The sequence below is a fragment of the Vipera berus genome, assembly GCF_964194415.1.
Source record: "Vipera berus genome assembly, chromosome: 5".
NCBI classification, from domain to species: domain Eukaryota; kingdom Metazoa; phylum Chordata; class Lepidosauria; order Squamata; family Viperidae; genus Vipera; species Vipera berus.
The window spans coordinates 22,963,570-22,969,569 of record NC_138207.1 but is presented as its reverse complement, the minus strand read 5'-3'; positions in this window follow the sequence as shown (position 1 = coordinate 22,969,569).

Sequence of the window (6,000 nt, the reverse complement as noted above, 5' to 3'; positions counted from 1 at the left end):
CTTAGTCCTTCTTCCTCCCTTATTAATCCCTCCCACAAACCATTCACTCACTTTTTTTTGTCTTCGTGTCTCCTTCATTCTATCTTAGCTGTCCATTTTGGTACGCATGTCAGAGTGATGGCTTAGTTAACATAGATCAAGGATGGGGATGATGGTGGAAAGGTTCTATTTAATTGCACCGGCAAGAGATTACTAGGAGCTTTGACAATGCTACAATAGTGCTCTGTATTAGTAGTTGCTAACCTCAAAACTATAAGCTATTGATTGTGACAAAATTTGTTGGGTGACTTCTCATACAGTAAGGGTCAAAATTTCTGCATGTTTCAGTTTGTTGAGATAAAAATTAAGAAGTTGTTAGCACCATTAGATTTTTTTTCAACAATGGAAAAAGGAAGCTCAGAATTTTATTTTTTCCTGATTCATGTTCCAGAATTAAAAACAAATAAATTTGCTCTTAAAAGTGCATGCATGTATGTGCGCGCGCACATACACACACACACACACACAGAGAGAGAGCGAGCGAGCGAGAGAGAGAGAGAGAGAGAGAGAGAGAGAGAGAGAGAGAGAAAGAGAAAGAGAAAGAGACAGAGAAAGAGAAAGAGAGAGAGAGCAGGGGATCTAACATGAAGCAAGTGAGATGGTCCTTACATCTCCCTAGTTCACACTTATATTTTTGTTGCATGAAATTTAGTGCTAGCTGGAGTATGAAAAATCAATCTTACTTAAGCCGAATGGTGTGTCAGTAGGGCAGCATTGTAGCCATAGTTCTTCATCTGTGAAGCCCTTGTTTTTGGGCAGGTGCCAGAACAGTTCTCTGACAGGATAGAGTACACATAGCGAGAACTGAGTAATCTAAATTTAGGAAGGAGTGCATTATTTTAACATTCATGGGTATGCTTAGAAACAGAAATTATTATCTGATGCTCTTTTCTAATTTTTTGGTGCCAAGAACCCAGAACATATGCTACAGGAATTTGAAAGCATCAAGGGATGAACTGCATTATTAAAATCAGCAAATGTTGCAAGAAAAATGAAACAGGAGGCATATTTTTGCATGAAATTTAATCTTGTAACTACACGCAATTTTTATTTTCAAATAGAATTTTCCTTTGTGAAAAATCAGCAGCATTTGACTTGATTTTGTAGCCTTATCATTTAGGGCACTCTAGTTGGAGAGTTGATTATTGATCAACCCTATCTGACTCTTTCTCTTTAATTGATAGGTGCTGAGGTATGAATGCCTCCATTCCCTTCTATTTTTCAGCAAATTATGAAGAGATTTTCTTTGAAAAATAAATAGTCTTTTTATCAAACATGAAAACTGACAGGTATATGTATAGAATATCTCTTTTCAAAATCCTCAAACAGGAAAAAAAGCAGAATCCTATTTCAGAGAGAGAGAGAGAGAGAGAGAGAGAGAGAGAGAGAGAGAGAGAGAGAGAGAGAGAGAGAGAGAGAGAGAGAGAGAGAGAGAGAGAGAGAGATGTATATGCTATTTTACATTTAATACAAAACTCATGCATTTTGCATTTGTTTGCCCATACCTGAGTTTTATTTTCTTTTTTTATTGTATAGTGGGAATTGTCTGCATATTCAGTTGCTGAATATTATTTGACTGTACTGCAGTTATAAACTAAGATAATAATACTGTATTTCTTTGTTAGTCTGGACAATCTCTAGCTTTACTTTACATTTACCATCTTTGCTTGCTTCTCTAGTTGTTCATTGATATGCTTTGGTATTGATTTCTGATCCTGTCGCTCAGGGGCTAAGCAGGCCATCCACAGAGGACGAGCTTATATGTGTATTCTTCATTTCATTTCATGGTTTGTAGCACCAATTATAGATTATTTTAGTACAGTCCATAAAAGAATAATATAAGCTAAGGGAAAACAAGCATGTTTCTGTGCTCCACCAACTTCAATGGAATTTAAGCACCTTTTAATGAGCTTTCTATTCTTTATCCCAGTTTTTGTTTCCCATGAATGGCAATTTTTATGAATTTTGTTTTTGGTATTGTTCCAGTATCTGAAACCACACAAAACTAGTTTAATGCACAGAGCACTACTAGATATGGTTTCAGTTTGCTTGTGGAGTGGATTGAGTAGCCTAATGATCAATTAATACTGTTAATGTATCCTTTCTAACATGGTTAGTCGTGTATGGCATTTCTGTTTTATTGCACTGTATTTGGAAAAAGGATTTTATTCAAAGTCATCAGGCAGCAGAACAGAAATTACTGTTTCCATCTGAAGGTTTGCATAGATGGTTACTTTGAGCTTTGGAAGAGACACCTGATTCATGGCACCTTCCATCTTCTGATAAGAGTAAGGCTAGGTAAAGGAGCCAAACTACTGCTTGTGAGGACAGCAAAAAAACTGAGGAAACGAATGGAGACATGCAGAAGGGCTGTGTAGATGTCAGATTCAAAGGCAAAAAAAAGCTTCAGGACATCTGAGCATAGTACCTGCATGCAGTCCATTAGATCAATGTTTCTCTATTTCAGTATCTTTAAAATTTGTGAACTTGTTGGCTGGGGAAGTTCTGGCAGCTAAAGTCTAAACATCTTGAAGTGGCTGAAACATTGGCTTAGAGTTAGACCATTAGGTCCAACAGTTATTGGACAAAAGCTGAGCTCTTATTGGCTGAAATATCTATGTTCAGCTATTGGCCTTGGAAGGACATGTCTTGTTTGCTGTTGGTTCTCGTGTTGTCTCCCGATAGAAGTGTGTGTGTGTGTGTGTGTGTGTGTGTGTGTGTGTGTGTGTGTGTGTAACTAGAAACTAAAATGGCAAGAAAAGCCCCTTCACGATTTGCTATATTTCAGTTCTGGAAAAAGAGGACTTGCATAAGATTACCTAAAGTATCTGCAGAAAATGATACTATTAGTCATATAGATTGTAAGATTTAATAATATAGATAGTCCTCAGTTAACAATGGCAATTGGGACCAGAATTTCTAATTGATGTGGCCCAGTCATAAAGGATAATGTCACATGACTGTCTTGCTTAGCAATGGCAGTTCCAGCACTTCCCGGTTGCTACTGTTAAGTCAGGGGTCTTTCAAACTTGTCCCTTTTATGGCTGAGGAATTCTGGGAGTTGAAGTCCACAAGTCATAAAAGGGACAAGTTTGAAGATCCCTGTGTTAAGTGAACCAGTGTGGGTGGATAAGTGAGGACATCACATGGTTGCCATTTGCAACCTCCTACTGGATTCCCCAGTGTTTTTGCTTAAAGGAAGCCAACAAAGCAGATTGGAAATGGTGATCATATGAACATAGGACAATGCAATGTTGTAATTGCAAGCCAGATGCTTATTACCCAGATTGTGATCATGTGACCCCAAGGATGCTGTGACAGTTGGAATTTTGAGGACTGGTCACAAGTATCACTTTCTAAGTGCCATCATGTTAAAATGGTCATTACATGCACACTGTCAGAATCCATTTATATCATATTTCATAAATGTATGGGTAGAATATTGTGCTTATTTTGGGGATTCTGCCATCTCTCTGAGGGGGGGGGGAGAGGATGGTTACTCAGATTGCAGTGGGCTGTGTTTCGAAGACCAGGGGGGCTTTTGATCTGGGGGGAATGGGGGGAGAGAGAGATCTGGGCTGCATCTCCATTTGCAACTGAGAGGAAGAAGCAATAACAATAAAAACAAGGAGAGTTCCCTTTCCCACGGAAGGGCCTGACACCTAAGTGGATGATGTGAGCCTGAGCAAATGGATGAGGGGAGGGGGCTGAAATGGGAATGCTTTATATAGGATTGAAATGTTAGATCTCGTCTTGTATTGCCACAATCGATCTCATCCTAGTAAACTTTTCCTTTTGGACAAACTTGCATCCAAGAGTTCTTATTTCCTAAGATGTGGATTGACACACCACCTATAAGGCAAAGATACAATCTCTTGCGATTCACCCTTCAGAATGGTCAGAATCACTCACTGGTTTCTTAGTAGAATAGTTCATAATGAATTACAAAAACAGGGTGAAATAATAATAAGTTTCCTTGATTGGGGTCATTTACTGAGGCTTATTTATATGTTGCTACTGAAGTACAATTTAGAATGTGATCAGGTCAAAAACTATGTGATTAATGGATACAGAGTTAAATTGAACAATTGATGTAACAACAGAATTTTTTCAAATTTATGGTAAACACCACACTTAGAGAAAATTGGTAAAAGATGTTCCATGGATGGTAAATTACCCCAGTATTACTTTTGAAAATAGACCACTTATTTTCTAAAAACATTTGAAAAAGCAATTATCTATTTGAATAACTTTTCATCTTTAGTAGAAAGTTCAACAATAATAGAAAATAATATACAGTATAAATGAAATAAATTTTAAAGGTGAATTCCTCTTTTCAGGCTGCCATTTTCAAATTAAATATTGCTAAATTAAATATTTATAATACAGCTCTGGCTTTGTACATAGCAACAGCTGCTAGGATTCTTCTACTTCTACTTCTCACTGGAAATTAAAACCATTCCTTCTGTGGAAGAAAGGTAAATTAAATTATGGGAGTATGCACTAATGTCAAAACTAACTTCATACTTGAAAAACAAATCTGATATAGAATTTAATTCAATGTAGAATCCATTTTGGGATTACATAAAGAGGTTCATGTCACATCCAAAGTGAAGTGAAGAAAGAGGATGGCTTTGAAGGTCAACGGGAAATGATCACGTAAATAAAACTTAAGTCTGTTACAAAAATAGCTTATGAAAATATTTCAGACAACCCTACCCCATCATCATGAAGATGAAATACAGAACAATGGAAGCACACTCAGACTTACAAGATCCTGTTAAAATAGCTTTAGATCTGTACAGTGTCTCTTTCTTAGTATAGACTATCTCATACGGCTGACACATATGACCAGTGCTTTTTTTTGGGGGGGGGGGAAAGGTGCCGGAATACACACACAGCTCTGGCTCCATTTGGAAGCCCTTTATGAAGCCGGGGGGGGAGGGAGAGAAGAAACTGCTTTAGGGAGCTTCCGAGGCTCAGATCACTCACCTGGAAAAGGTCTGTCTCCTCTCTGCTGTGGTTTCTGCTGATGCTCCGATCTGAGGCCAGGGGAATGTCCACAGCCCCCCATGGCCCGATCTGGGCTCCAGATGCCTTTTCCAAGCCTCCAGAGCCCGGATCCATGGCTGCGGAGAGATCTGGGATCTGGGGGTCTTTTCCAGGCCCCCAGAGCCCAGATCTGTGGCTGCAGGATGATTTTGCGCCCCCCAGCAGCCTGACCCGGGCTTCAGAGACTTGGAAAAGGCCTCTGGAGCCCAGATCGGGCCATGGATGTGTGTGTGCAAAATTGCTCCACGGCCATAGATCTGGGAGGCAGAGGTCTTTTCCAGGCCTTCGGAGCCTGGATCGGGCTGTGGGGGACTCTGGACATGTCGCCTGGCCTCAGATTGGAGCGACAGCAGGAACCGGAGCAAAGAGGAGACAGACCTTTTCCAGGTGAGTGATCTGTACCTTGGAAACTCCCTAAAGTGGTTTCTTCTGCCCCTCCCTCTGGCTCTGTAAAGCGCTTTTGACTGGAGCTGGAGCTGTGCATAAATTCTGGCACTTTTTTTTTTTTACAAAAAAAGCACTGATTGTATATGTTAAATAGCAGGTTCTTTGGTGCAGGAATGAAGTCGAGGTAGCTGAGTACAGGGAAACTCATATTTTATTTCATGCAGAATCTGTACTGGCAAATGGCTGCAACTAGCCGCAATATATAGTCTAGCCCCTAGGCAGCAGCCAATAGGTTTGAAGCTACCATTGCCACCTAGAGATAGCCAATTATAGTGCTGGAGACTTGTAGTCTGGGTTGCTGGAGAGCCGTTAGCTGCTCCAGCAACCCACGTGGTATTACTAATGAGCCCAGTACATAACACCTTAGTAACATAATTTTAATATTCATTCACTTTAGTATAACTTCAGCTTTCGGTATAAGGTAATTTAATGTGCACATTTAAATCACTGTTAGTTTGAAAT